This window comes from Dreissena polymorpha, chromosome 8 (assembly GCF_020536995.1).
Source record: "Dreissena polymorpha isolate Duluth1 chromosome 8, UMN_Dpol_1.0, whole genome shotgun sequence".
Taxonomy (NCBI): domain Eukaryota; kingdom Metazoa; phylum Mollusca; class Bivalvia; order Myida; family Dreissenidae; genus Dreissena; species Dreissena polymorpha.
The window spans coordinates 17124450-17140788 of NC_068362.1; the positions used below are offsets into that span (position 1 = coordinate 17124450).

At 33.0% G+C, this 16339-nt stretch overlaps 1 non-coding gene across 1 annotated transcript; it reads right to left on the minus strand.

Moving 5' to 3' along the window:
• Window positions 1-15288: 15288 nt before the first annotated feature.
• Window positions 15289-15370, minus strand: Trnas-aga (transfer RNA serine (anticodon AGA)). Its single transcript has one exon. It is a non-coding gene; the product is annotated as a tRNA-Ser (tRNA).
• Between the last annotated feature and the right edge of the window lie 969 nt (window positions 15371-16339).

Here is a 16339-nt window from a genome sequence, read left to right on the forward strand (position 1 = left end):
CAGTTATAATGTGCATCGAATTTTATTCGCGCGAATGTTGAACGATTGTTAGAATGTTACGTGTCTAAAAAATCTTCAATCGAAAGCAATAAAGGTGTCAAGTCTGAAAAGAAAACGGATGGTTGCATAATGGTATGTTTGGAATAATGTGATTCTATATTTATTTCATAATTATGTCATTGTGTAACCATTTGACTTCGTCACGAATAGGAATTCCCGTTTCTAAAAATAGAATATTTGACACTGAATGTAAACAGACGACAACTGTCATCAGCGAAAACAATGGCGACTAGTAAAAAGGAAAGGGAGCAGAAATTTTCTTTGGATGATTGTATTATCCTCTGCAATTTGATGGCAGAAGATTGTGGATTTAACGGATTAAGCAACCATGAGCTTCTAAAACACCGATTTACCGAAGGTAACCAAATTCAGGGCCAAAACACCAACTTTGGGAAAAGGGCCACAGCCTTTTTTTCAGGGAAAAAAGACACACTTTTCTGGTTTTGGGGAATGAAAAATACTGAAGGTAAATTGGAAATTTAGAAAAAAAAGGCATGATTTTAAATAAAATTCTGTATGGGAAAGGGACTTTTTGGTTAAGGGGAAGAAAAAAATGCCCCTTGTGAAGATTTTTTTTGGCCCTGAAATTATAGTTATTGCACCATTGAACATACAGTTGTTACTGTACATTATTAAACGAGTAACTTTATACAAATATTTCAACCTAGCTTAAAGTAGTTGCAATAATCAAAAGTATAGTCTGATCCAAAAAGGTGCACATTCCCATTCTCTAATCTCATGAACTAAAAATGGAAGATAATAATAATAATAACCATCAAAATTTTCATACCAATTTATTTGCTACATTTTAAACAATAGAATCAGTGCTTATAGCATGTTAATTGTTTTATGAATGAAATAAATATATTTAATAACAGGAATAACAAGCCAGACAAAAAAGAAGATGTGGGCAAGAGTGTCAGACCTGTATAACGTCAAAGCGAGCAAGACGAGATCAGCTGACAAGCTTGAAAAAAAGTGGCTCAATCTAGTGGCCAAGCATCGAATAATCTACACGGATTACGTGAGAGACCGTGCACTGACTGGTAGTCATCAATTAATTGCAAAATGAGAAATTAAATATTTATATAACAAGGAAAAGAATATTATAAATTGTAATGCTTTGTAATGCTTTACCTCTGAAATGAGTAACCAGTATTTTGTTCATATACATGTATGTCTTATATATCACTTTGAAAATGAAAGTCCTCTCCATGTAAAATACATGTATCAACAAAATTGAGACTTAATCATGTCATTTTTAACAATGTAGCCACTGTTTAATTTTGCTGTCAGGTAAAAACCTGTTGGTAATGATGTTTCAATACACCTTCAAATATTCAGTTGTTTGAATTAAGTCATTACCGTATACTGATAGTAGCAAGTTTAAAATTATACAAGAGTAAAACTCTGATTTAAGTTTGGAATAAATTCATAAATGTTATTATATAATTTTAACCACACATCCATAAATACTTAAATGAATTTTTTAATTTAAGGAGGAGGTTGTTTGCAAAAAAATCTCGACATCGTGACAGAGGCGATCATGAACGTGATAGGCATTGAGTCGTCTTCAATCGCTGCATGGTGCTGCAGGTGTGGCACTTGACTCCAGCTTCAGTCAGTTGGAGACTTTATCAGCTGTGCAAGACACTTATTTATAATCTTTTAAGTAAAATGCAGATAAACAGTATACTACTGTATAATTTTTTTTATATATGATTAGGCATTTAATGTTCATACTCATTAATGTAATATTCAAGACAAACTACAGAAAACACATGCACAATCATAAAACAAGTTCAATTTTATCTATTTCCTGCTTAAAAACATCATACAAAAACAAGTGCAAAAAAAATCTTACAAAACTGCATACAAAGAATTTTCTAAAATGTTTCATTGATTTTTTATTAGCAAAATTATTTGTGCGCTTACATATATACGCTTCGTGAAACAAACTATTTTCAGAGCAATACCTTCCCATGAACAATACATGGAAGTGGTTTCAGGGCCAAGTCAAACAGTGGATTATGGTAGCAGGTATTACAAAAATATATTTTCATAATAAAAGAAAATAAAACAGATAAATACATAATATCATCATATGTTTGGTGTATACAAATTATCATTTGCAGTCAAGTATTTTTTGACAATGCCTTTCAACATGTGATTAGTATTATAATTAACAAACATAATTTTAATCAAACTAAAGAATAACTTATTAAAAAAAAATACCAATGTTATTTTGTACAAAATATAGGGCAAATACTCTTTATCTTATTGCTAATGTAAGGGGAAATACTCCTCCAGTCTTGTGTGAATGTATTGGAGACAATTGAGAGTGTTGGGGAGCACCTGTTTGTTGACAAATAAATATCAGAAAACTCATCAGTGTTTTATTAGATTTAACAATTGCTATATTCAATATAAAAAATAACTGCAAGTTTCCGCTTGTTGATACTAAATTAAGTATATAATCCTAATCACATTTATTTGTTCAGTCTAGTACATATGTCAAACTATGACTAATGAATTCTCTTTGTCAGATGTCACTGCAGCTGTCACAGAAATGACCAATTTCAGGAGATGTCTATGGAGCAACTGAAAAGAAAAAAGATCATTCTGGAAATTAAGCTGTTAACGCAAAGGCTGCAGTCACAATAACTTTTTTTTTTTTAAATGTTAGCTTTGATTTTTGTTATCAAAATTCTTAGTCCATAAAAGAATTAAATGCTTTTTAAAATAGCATTTGTTTTCATAAAAATATAATACATTTTTTATACAGAAAACAAGTTTGAAAGCATGAAATGCATAAATATTTATTATGTTTGAAAAAACTTTTACAGTATACAATAATATGTAGACTCTTCTAAAAATCACATTTTTAAACAAATGTATGGACTTCATTTTCATTTGTATATTTTGTACAGTTGTGTCAGTATTACTGACAAGTTTAATTCAGTTTAATAATTTAGAAGTACGATAAAATGGTCTTCATTTATACATTCATAGTTATTGTTCTTTTTTGTTGAAAGATACATACTTTTACAGTTCGATAGTTATATTGTATTACCAAAAATTGGTAACAAGTTTATGCTATTTTTTACTGTTAACTGCAATGATAATTAACATCAAAGAAATCTTATACATTTAGATGTTTGTAAACAATGTACATGGGTTGTTCACTTTAATGTGTATATTGATATTCACTCTTATGTCCATATTGAAATTGTTAAGTCATTAATTTAATTTGTTTTCCCATACCTTAGTTAAAATATGTTAGTGCTTCAATATCCCTGTATCGCTGAAAGTAGCTCAGGCACCTAGTCCCCCGAGATATAACTCGTATTAGCTGCTCTGTGGCAGGGGTATCATCGGACGCCACCCGACTCATTGTAGCTAGGTTCGGCTAATATCAGCTTCGCCTCCCATTTAAAGTTTAAAAAACCGTGTGTCACTTGTGTTCGGAGGCACAGCACTTTAAATTAACACACATTTTAAAGACTTGTTTTGTCTTTATCAGGTGTAAATGTACACACATTTTTAAGACTTGTTTTGTCTTTATCAGATGTAAATGGACACACATTTTTAAGACTTGTTTTGTCTTTATCAGATGTAAATGGACACACATTTTTAAGACTTGTTTTGTCTTTATCAGAAGTAAATGAACACACATTTTATAGACTTGTTTTGTCTTTAGCAAATGTAAATGAACACACATTTTTAAGACTTGTTTTGTCTATGTCCATGCCTTAGTTAAAATATGTTTGTGATACAAAATCCCTATATCGAAGCCCATTCTGTATGCCATGGTAAGGTACTTCCTGCTGCATGTTGTCTGGTATATCATCCCCAATCATTGGAATGTTCATGTCTTTGCATATGTTATGCAACACTCCACATGCCATGATAACCCTGTAAAAATGACATTAATTAACACTACATATAACAGTGTATTATGACTATGTTGTCATTTTATTTCAAATAAATGTGATTTTTATGTTAAATCATCATTTTTATCATTGTTAATTTGTAATAACCAAAAGATCACACCTCATAGATAACACTGCATAGTGAACCATGCTATATTTATGGTATTGGTAATGATGATTTAGGTATACATAACTAAATAATGTTTGTTTTAACTATATCATTTGTTTAGATTATTCAATGTTGTTGTGGGTTTTTTTGCAATAAATTAATTACTTACTGGCAAGCCTTATCAGGTTTCAAACGAATTTCGCCATGCAGCACTCCCCATCTTCTTTTCAGTTGGCCTATTCCTCTTTCGACTTTTGATCTTGTTATTTTGTGAGCTCTGTGATGTCAAATATACATTTAATAAAATCCAGCAAAATTATTTTTCTGATTATACTTTTTAAATTACAATCATTGTGTGATATTATTGCACTATATAAATACTTAATTTATTATTGCTTGTATTATAACACCTCATTACATAAAAATCTTATTTATTGCAATGGATTAAGTTTTAAACATACATACAAAATCACTCACCATAACCTGTTATTGTTTTATTTCACAATATATTTGAAATATGTTTTCGTGTTTCTAATAAATATTGTGAACAATGAATATGAATCATCTTACTGTTTAATTAAAAACACCTTGTTATGTACCTGTTGTAGTTCACCTGTTGGGCATTGGCTGGATTTAAATAGGGAGTGAGCAACCACTGCTTGCAGGGATAGCCACTGTCCCCAAGCAGGTACTTGTTCTCACCAGCCACATGCCCACGCTCAAACAATTGAAATACCCCACTCTCCCTCAAAATCCGGCTGGCATGCGTTGCACCTCGCAACTAAGTCAATTAGTCTGTCTTGACCATTGAATATCACCTAAAATTAAACAGTTGTGGTAGTTTGTGTGTCTTGAACATCCATTTTTTGCCAGTGATTCTATATATTATTATTATTAGTTTATTACAGTCTCATCAGCATATATACAATCACAACATACAATTAAAACATAATCATAATAATAAAATGCTGCCAATTGGAATTATCCAGTTATAAGAAACTAGAAAATTATATAACAAACAATCATCATACACTTAGAGTGAAATGAAAGGGAGGTAACCCCTGAGTTCAAATTACAGAGACTGTAACATGAACTACAGAGTTACATCTCGTCCAAATACCATAAAGTTATATAGTCTCCACTAAAGTCTGAAAATCAGTTAACAATAAATCAGCTTTGTACAATCTTAGAGTTTTGAGAGTAATTCACATATAGCACAGTACAGTTAAAGACTATATAACATAATAAAAGTTTGATTATGTCACTGTCAAATGCATCATTTTATTAAATAAGTTAAACACTGGATTCATAGATATTCAATTAAATCCTGTATACTGTCACATGAGTGCATATTGAAAATTGGAGAACTATGTATGAATGTAGGCAGTTAGACTTCTATATGTAAAAATAAATGTATAAAATTCATGAATTGCTATTTTTTACCTGGGTATTGATGGAATGATATCCCATAAGCTTCCTCATTGATATGCGGAGCTTGAATTTGGACTTGCGTGCCATCAACCACGCCAACAACATTGGGAAAGTTGGCTATGCCTTGGAAGTCCGCCTTCACCCTCGTTACATCATGCATGTTGATTGGGATTGAAATGTGTCTTGTCATTGTTTCCCTATTAGCCAGCATCTCTGTGAATTGTGACACAGCTCTTGACACGGATGGCTGTGACAATTTATGTATGTCTCCGTCATTAATTTGAAAGTCACCTGACGCAAAATAGCGTAGGGTGACAAGTATTTTCTCTAAAGCAGAGACATTTCTTTGGCCAAGTGTTCTTGGCGATAGGCGATCAACGTATTCCTCGTTCAGCCGATCAATCCCATTCTTATCTAGACGATATCGTTGAACAACCTCCATGTTTGTGAGGTTTTCATACGTATCGAGCCTTTCATTCATATCTACAAGTCAATAAATAAAGAAGGTTTATATCCATATCATCTTACTTGTAAAACAAATACACAAATAATAATATTTGAAATATTGTGTAGTGTTCTGAGAAAACTGGGCATAATGCTTGTGAGTAAATTGTCATCCCAGATTAGCCTGTGCAGTATGCACAGGCTTATCAAGGACGACAATTTCCGCTTTATGGAATTTTTCATTAAATGATGTCTCTTCTTAGCGAACATCCAGTTTAGGCAGAAAGTGTCGTCCCAGATTAGCCTGTGCGAACTGCACATGCTAATCTGGGACGACTCTTTAGGCACATGCATTATATCAGTTTTCTCACAACGTAACACAATAGAGTAATAATAAATTTTATTTTACATCAGCGTTTACATTTGGGGAAAAAATAATCATAAAAACATGATAGTGGGATGCAACGGTTGCTAATTTCCTCATTAGGTGGGGTTTCATTTGTCGGGTCAGGTATGAGTTCTTATAGGTCTATTAGATGTTCACATCTTAAACACATGTTCATTTCATAGGTAATGAGTATAATGGCATAGCCATCCAATTACAAATTTAATATGAACAGTTCAACAAACAATATAAACAACGCTAGGATGACAATAACTAAAAATGGAAACCACAACAATAACATCACATTTTTTAAGAAATTCAGTATAAAACTTTAAAAGTGAAAATGGTAGTAAATTGACATGTGAACTGAAAATTTACACTTTATCCAATTTAAGAATTGTTACCAATTTATAAATCCTTACAGTTTGATAAAATTATGAGCATTTAACTTGAAAGCACAAGAGATGATGTGCTTTTGAATAGTTATGTTTCTATTTACATTGGAAACGTTCATTAAAAATTTTCCAAGATGTAAACAAACGGACAAGTCCGCCATATTTGTTGTGACGGAAATGTCTCTAAGGAGGTTTCGTCACTATACAGTTTCGTAATAGGAAAGTGAAGGTTTCGACAAAGTAATAAATTGTAGGATGATAATAACGGTAAACATATATTGTGGTGAATTTGTTCACACATTTTAAATGCGTGTGTACACTTGTAAACGAGAGATGGATATTTATGTTACGTTAAATATTTACATATTAGATCTAGTTGCTTAAACGTCATTTACAATGTAAACATTGTTTAACGATGTTAAATTTAACTTACCTGTGATGGTTTGACGTGAAATTTGAGCTTTGATTTTATAAATCAACACAAAATGGCCGATAAAAAATTTCTCTAAGAAAATTCTATAAGTTTTAGACAGGTGTAGAGGTTTCTAACTTTCTTAGTAAAATTCGGCAACTCTTAGAAAATTCTAAGATATTAGAACGTTTCTTAGACAAAAACTAAGAAAATATTACAGTTATAGCAAAAAACTTAGAAAAAACGTGAATTCTTAGTAAATATTTTGTCTAAGAAAGTTTCAGAATACCGCCCCTGGTCACTGGGATGCACCGGGATGTGAAAAAACCCATCTTTAAGATCAATAGTAACCATATAATCAGAGCTTTTAACATTAGAAAAAACATACTGAATATCTTCCTGTTCAAATTTTGGAGCAGTGCACTTAGAGTTCACAAATCGTAAATCTGTAATCAAAGGGAACTTTCCAGATTTTTTCTTTACACAATTTATAGGTGAAATTCCTTTTGGTTTATGTATGCACTTTTCTATCTGGCCAAACAATAGCAAACGTTCAATCTCTGATTTTATAAATTTTGATTCAGTCTCATTAAAAATTTTGTTACAAAATTCAAAATCTGGTAATTCAGAAGAAAAAGGAAATTTGACCCCTTCAGTTACCCATTTCAAAAACTTGTTCATTAGTCTCAATTTTGCGCCAAAACTCAATATTGTTACATAACGTATATTTCATTGCCGCTCATAGCCGCGACTTCTCCAAGGTGTAAACCGTGCACGAACAAATCCACCTCGAAAACTATTGTAACGACCCCCAGACGGGTACCGGTTAGGCCACAACAAATTGATGATTTGTTCTACGGATTTTTGCTTCCCAAAAATGGAACGAGCGAGCGAAATAAAAATAAATTTATTTTTATTCTATTTTTTGTTTAATCACAGGCGAGCGAAAAGCGAAAAATAAAAAACACATTATGTATTGTCAATGTAAATTGATATATTTTGCCAAACAAATGCATGATATCTGCAAAATACCAGTACAAGATCATTTAAAAGTAATAATTGAGTTTAAGCCCTTATAAAGTGTTTGTACAAATATATAAAAACAGTCTCTAATAGCTGTTCTGCTTAAACACACCAGGTAGTTATTACTTAAATTTAACATTGTACATGTAGGTTTCATTATCAAAGTTATATAAGAAGCTCAGTTTTCTGTCAATGATGGTTTAATAACATGACACAATAAATAATACAATAAATATCAAGCATAAGCAGTGATTTTTCTTCGCGTCATATTTTACAGCATGTGCCTTTTTGATTGGGGATAACGTGCGATAAACCATGAAATTGAGAATATTGAATCATTATTATTATAGATAACAGTATACCAATTGCATGTTTAACTGCTTTCTAAAATGTATATTATAAAGTGCTAGGGCATTAAACTGCTGTATGATAAACTCAATAAACCAATTGAGTTTATTTAAAAAAATTGACATATTTTTTGGAAATTTTGGCGAGACTTTTAAAAGAAAAAAAGTTACTTTTTGAGAAACAGCTTTATTACAATTTTCAATTTGGACACAGCCTATACGAGTCTGTAATTTGGGGAAAAAAACACTGATACGAAATATCTCGAATTTGTATTAGTTCTAAATATCATAGGTTATCGTATTATACAATACTAAATGCATTACTTTCGTTATTGTAGCACTGTTAATATTAGAAATGAGAAGTTTAAGTTTTGTAAAGTAAAAAAACATAACTTCCTAATGAAAGGAAAATAAGAAATGGGTAGTTAAAGTTTTGTATTTTAATATAAAAAAGTCAATCAAATGCCAGTAAAGTTGTTTAGGTCCAGAAAGTTTCTTCACTTTCTTACTTATGTTAAATTCATGTTTTAGGGGCATAATGTACACCTTGCACTTAGCCATCAACAGTTTGAACTAGTAGATAGGTGGCTCGTACAATTTATATTATACTCGACATTTTTTCGTCCAGTTCAACACTCCTTTGCATGTTAATTTTTAATATTTTAACTTTATCAGTACCAACATGTTTATTTGCAGATTTTTACCAATCAAACGCATACCAGCGACATTTCACATCTTAATGTAGATGCAGTTGAAATTATAAAATAACTCAAATCATCTTTGATGCAATGACTAATTGTCCCGGGGGAAAATTAACATTTCCATTTGTGTCTTTTGCCGACATGACAAGACAGACGAACGCTGCCATTTGTTTTAACCATAAACCAATCTAATAACGCAAAGTGTTATAACACTCAAGGCCTGTGTCGTAAAATACGTAGGCTAAATAAAACTAAATCATTTAATAAATAGGTGCGCAGCAAATTTTTTGCTGCGGGCGCAAAATAAAAATATTTTGATTCAGTTTTAAGATTTTTAGGTGTGGCGAATCCATCGAACATTTAATCAATTTGTTGTGGCCTTAGCTATGCTGGAGAGTTCAGCAGCGACTCTTAACATTTTGTAAACTTGAGTCAGTAAAACCACTTGTTCCCTTCTGTAATGCCCTAAACAGTTGCGAAGTACTGTCGTCAAACTTTCCTTTAACGAGGCAAGTGACAAATTCTTCTTGAAGGTATTGGATTTGAGCAAGTAAAACAGAAACAATGGGGTCCAGGTCTAAATCTTCGCCTTTATGTGCGCGACTAAGTAACTTGAGCATTGTTTCAACGTACCTGCCACTTTTAGACAGAATATTTAAGACTGGTTGATCTTCACGTTTAATGCCTGTCCGCGAATCATGTAACTTCATATGTGGAGGTAACATTACTTTTTCAACGGAGTTTTTGATGACATTGAATCTCTCTTGGATATCATATCCAGAGTTCCCAGTGGTAAACTTATTATGTTCAGGACTGGGGTAAGTGTTATAGGCCTGGTTTGGCATAAAATTGTACTCACATGTGTCCTTATGTGAAGGGACTTTCGGTCTACACCGAGAATTGAACAATCTATATTGCGTTTGCGAGATGGCTGACTCATTTGGCGGAAAGAACTACTTCCAAAAAATGGCCACTGAGTAACGACTGAAGGAATTTGTTTTGATTTGTCAAATTCAAGTTTGGATAATCTGGATTCTATCCTAATTAACGCTTCGCTAATGCGTTCAAAAGAACTTATATCACCGCTATAATTCCTGGTAGCATCTAATTCAGGAACGTTTGAAGAATTTCCATCACTCATCTTCACCCAGGCTGGCCACAGAAATTGCACATGGACAAGACGATGTATTACTACTCAGTAGACAAAAGTAGTTCTTCTAACTGCAAGCAAAGATGTCGCTTGATTATCTTAACGCATTACAACAACAATGAAAAGGGGCAAATTGGAATCGGTCAAAAAGCAGTCAAATATTTTTACGTTATTTTCATCACATGGTGAGTTTTTGTTCCTGATTGCTTGTGTTTTTTGTGTTAATGCAAAGTTTTTGTTGTTGTGAAAGTTTGTTTTAATTAAGTTACATTTCAAACTAGAAGTGTCACGCAAAATGTGCATGGACGATCAGGCCTTTTCCACCCATTCCAGTACTTCGGCCCCATTCCCAATCCAAAATTGAAGTTTTTTCCTTATCAGAATTAAATGTCCCAATTGGAATCTTGTGCAAAAAAACCCGTCAACATCGTAAAAAATTGACCCTAAAAATCGAGTGCAATTACGTAACTGAAAGTCATATTTATCCAAATTATGATACACTTTATTTGTGAAAAGTCATATTTTTAATGAATTAGGGCAAACCTTTGTTGGAAACTTACTAGAAATTCAGAATTTTATTGAAGAAACTTGAATTTATTGATGGAATAAATGTTTTAAATTTTTAAGCAAACTGAAATTCTGAAAGTTGTTTATATTTAATCAATTTTTGTTAGGTACTGTAAACGTATAGAAATTCGTTGGTATGAAATTTTGTGGTTTAATAAAAAACAACTAATTCGTTGACACGTAATTTCCTGGATTTAAAAAAACAAACAACTAATTCCTTGATACGTAATTTCCTGGATATCAAATTTTCGGGGAAGACTTACTGTCATAATCATTAAGATTTTATTAAAACAACCAGAGTAATAACGAAGCATAATCTGCTTATCTGTGTTGACAGCAAGACTCAAGGTTAATGTGCACTGAAGCATGAATGTGTTGCCGATAATTGTCGATAAGAGCGATACAGAGGCGCACTTGTGGGTCCCCACTTGCTTATTGCCATCAATGTTGTTTTAACAATATTTGTAAATCACAGCGCAATTGGTCCCCTAGTAGTAACAATTGAGTAATAAGGTCCCCAAAATACAGGTGTGAAAACCGTAATGTCTCTTTAAACCCTTTCCCTGATAGATGCGTATAATCCCGAGTCTATTGATTCCCCGATACATGCGTTTATTACCGTCTCTATCGATTACTGCATACATGCGAATTTTTCCGTGTCTATCCATTACCTGATAATCCCGTATATTCCCAATGTCCATTTTCAAATGCAAATTTTGATTAATATTGACGACAAAAGTGCTCACGAAAACTCATTTACACAGACATCCAACATTTTTCTTAAGTATCAAATGAATTTCGGCATATGTTTCTATTTAAAGATTTGATGAAATAGGTGTCCAATCGGGACAAGGATAGTCCAACATGCTTAAATAACTTAATGTGGTGTGGGCGCATCGTGTACAGTTCATGTCCTTTTACAAATTGTAGCAGCAAATAAATACATGTATATGCCCATGATATTTTCGTGTCCAGTGTTAAAAAGCGCGCGAAAATTGGCGTGGGTGTATTTATTTATACACAAAAACTGCGTAGCGCCGACAACATTGTAAAAGCTTTGTAGTAAATTTCCATTTGAGTATCGGGGTATCTCGCAAATGATTTTGACATTTTCCTGAATAAAATAAAAGTAATAAACACTGTATCATTTTCATAATTTAGTTCCTTCAATATTGCAACAATTATTGTACTGTATCTGATTGCACGCAAAGTGCCGTGTACAGTTCATATTCTTTTACAACGACCAATTAACAGCGTCATCTACATTTTCTGGAAATTGGGAGAAAGTAAAAGTGATTTTTCGAAAATAAACCAACGTGTTTTTTCCATTTAATTTGTCATAATTATTAATATTTTGTGTTGTCTGTATGTTTGTTTGGTTCTCATTTGTTTTTAGCAAATCTTATGAAAATTAATATCGTAATGGTTAATGTTTAAAGCAAGTCCCGTTCCCGAGATCATATACGAGAATTACTTCGACATGTTAACTGACGTATACAATTATTGTTTTGACAGACGACATGTGTTTATCTAAAGTTTGTGTTTTTGTAATACACAGGATATTGGATTATCGCTGCTTGATTGAGCAATAAAAACAAAGACGCAGTCGGCGGTTTTCAGTAGGCCTTTTGTACTGACCAACATAATAATTAATAGTGCATGTTCTTATCTAATATTTAGGGATAAAACACACGGGATACTAGACACTTTGTGCTTGTTTGGGCCATAAAACGTAATCCCGGTGGCTTTTTTTCAGTAGCACACGTGTCCAGAAACTAACGAGTTCGGGTAATAAAGCACAGAGATTATGATCTGAAAACTGCATGGAGCCTGAAATGAAGCAAAATGCCGACAAATCAAAAGATTAACCGCCTAATGTTTCAGTATTTATTGTCAATGAAACACTGAATACAATTATGTTTTACTTGAAAAAAGTGTGGCTTTGTTGTTCATTCAACATCATGCGTTGTTTAGAATACAAACTTAAATAAAATTTATATGGTTGGAAGGAGAATTTATTTCTCTACAATATTTACATTGACACAAATGATGTGAAATGCAAGGAACTAAGTGAAAATTAAGCTTAAACAAGACAGGTGTAACAGTTGAGAAATTTTCCAATATTTTCCAAATAACCCTATTGAGATGGTGTAGTCAGGCTTATCAGCTGTATATGGAGTCACTGTTATCAGAACAGCAGGACTGGTATTGGCCTGGGGTGGCAATTAAATCAGGTAAGGGGTCTATCAGGGAAAGGGTTAAGTTTGATTGGCACTAATGTATATATGTGATAAATCTGCAAACTGTTAATTTGACGACGTCCCGTAAAAGAGGACAGTCGTTGATGTACAGTTTATATACCGTGCTTGATTATAAAATTATTATTAACCAAACACTTATCAATAAAAAAACATATTGCAGTAACTAGCATATCTCAATCAATCAATCAATGTCTCTTTCAAAATGGTTGAAAACGGGTATAGTACAGAAACGTTCTCCTACTATAGCAGGATTGCCCGACCCTGCAAAGGCTCAGTCTACAACTGAAGCTTTATTAACACAGGCCGCTAACGAAGCAGTAGAAGAAATGGTCACCATGATAAATGAAACGTATATTTACGATGATGAATGAAAAAAAAACTCACACGACTTTTTTATTAATGCACTGTATGGCGAACAAATTGATATTTTATATAAACACAATACTTGTTATTCACACAGTAATCATTAATATCGTAGTTCTTATCATAAACATCTTAGTTCAAACATATATAACATACGTCAAATTAGTGGAAAAAAACAACAGCATTTTTAATTCGGAAATATTTTAATTAGTCAAGATAAAGTGTAATGTGACCTACTGAAGTGAAGTTACTATTACAAAAAACATATATCTCGGAAAACCGACAACAAAAGAAAATGTCGGAAATGACATTCGCAAATGACCGATTTCGGATTAAAAGTGTATAAATAATCGTTGGTACTTGAATTCGTGGTTCGGCCGACCAACGAAATCCACGAAAATTCGTACCACACAAACTTTAATGATTTTACAGTAAGTGGTAAAATGCAGGAAATCAAGTGCTCAATTTTAAAATTTTACGGGGGATCATGCCCCCAGACCCCCCTAGAAGGCCTGTTGGTTTCACATTTTGGCCTGTTGGCTCAATAGTTATTGAGAACCCTGATCAGTCTGCTTTTTGCATTCACTACGTAAGTCAGGGACCTTAAACAAGCACCATGTTGTAAGTATGCCTTTACCCGGACAATATTTGATTATATCAATGGGAACAGACAATTGAATTGCTTCAAAAAATCTTAACCTCTGCATGTTGTTTTCTTATGGTTGGCTTAAATGAACAGCCTCATCAAAGAAAACAGGCTCATAATGATCTTTTAGAACTATTTCTTTGTCTATATGTTTATACTTTACATGAACTACAGATTCAGTCTTACACACAGTGTGAACACTGAACAATATTTATCTAGCTGATGTGCCGGGTGATCAAGCATTCTGTTACGTTCAGACTCCAGCTTCTTTCGCTCAAGATACTCATGGTATGACAACAAACATTCAGCAAGTGACTTAATGTCTTCAAATGCTTTTTCCCAAGCTTCAGACGTTCTCATAGTAGGCCTACCACATAAACTAAACAATGTGTCAGCATGAGACTTCAGTTGCGCAGCTTCGTAGTGTTGGGCTCTAAGTTTCTTCCTACCATGTTCATTGTAGCCATGGAAGTCGTCAAATACTGGTGGAACACATTTGACCAGAAATTTTGACTTAGATCACCTTACTAGTCTTGGCATCGACTACAAAATCCTGAGTACTGATCAAGAGAATTAAATTTATCAGGAGAGTTTGGGCCTTAGGTGTTTTTTTATCCTAATGAAAACACCCACTCTCCTGTGCAGAAATGTTTATTGCATATAAATGTACTTACCTCTAGATCCGTTCATATACAAAATAAAATATGTAAGTGGTTTCAGCCAAACAGAAATAGGGTTGGTTAAAAACAAAGTGCCATCAAATTCAAAATAGTATCATTTAAGTAATATTTTGAACTTAGTTTTTATAGATACACTATATACAGCAAAAATACCAAGAAATAGACAGATTTACCTTTAACTTTTTAAATAAAAATAAAAATGCAACATGCATGATTCCTATTTTCAGCAGTAAATCACTCAATTTAGCCATAACGTTTTAATTAAAAAAAATGAAGAATGTGCATAAAAATTGCAACATATTTAACAATAAACATAGCTTATATGCAATATTAAATCAAATTACGTTAGAAAAGAAATAAAACGCGTCACAAAAAATGTATGTGATGTCGGCAGGATTCGAACCTGCGCGGGAAGATACCAAAAGATTTCTAGTCTATAGCCTTAACCACTCGGCCACGACAACTTCACATTAGAAAGGCTTAAATTAGATATCCATAAGTACACAGGTAAAAAAGCTCTTCGATCTTTGAAGAAATCGTGAAATCGTAATTTTCAGATGTTATTTGGATCATAGTCAATATTTATTGTCAAAATATTGTGTTATAAAGGAATTACGTAAACATATATCAAAATTCGAAGTTTGAATAAAAATAAAATTCATCTCTCGGAAATAACCGATCATTGAAGATCGGCAAGGATGGTAAAATAAATTGCGGGAAATCATTACGGGTGCGCTACCTCAAGTTAATCAATTTAAAGAAACAATTAAGTATAGGTGATTATGGTTTCACAAATTGAGCTACATTGATACTCAAACTGCTGAAAATATTTTGACAGCAACATGTTCATGATGCAAATTATTCAACTAGTTTTACCTTATTAGCTCACCTGAGCACAACGTGCTCATGGTGAGCTTTTGTGATCGCCTTTTGTCTGTCGTCCATCGTCAGTCGTCCGTCGTCAACATTTTGCCTTGTGAACACTCCAGAGGCCACATTTATTGTCTGATCTTCATGAAACTTGGTCAGAACATTTGTCCTATTGATACATCGACTGAGTTCGAAACTGGGTCATGCTGGGTCAAAAACTAGGTCACTAGGTCAAAAATAAGGAAAACCTTGTGAACAATGTAAAAGTCACATTTGATGCCCAATCTTCATGTAACTTTGTCAAAATGTTTGTCTAATTGATATGTTGGTCGAGTTCAAAAATGGTTCCCGTTTATTGAAAAACATGGCCGCCAGGGGGCAGAGCAGTATTCCTTATATGGCTATAGAGAAACCTTGTGACTACTCTAGAAGTCACAATTATTGAGCAATCCTCATGAAACTTGGTCAAAACATTGGTTTTATTGATATCACGAACGTGTTCGAAAATGGTCCAGATCGGTGAAAAAACATGGCCGCCCGGGGGCGGGGCAGTTTTCTCTATG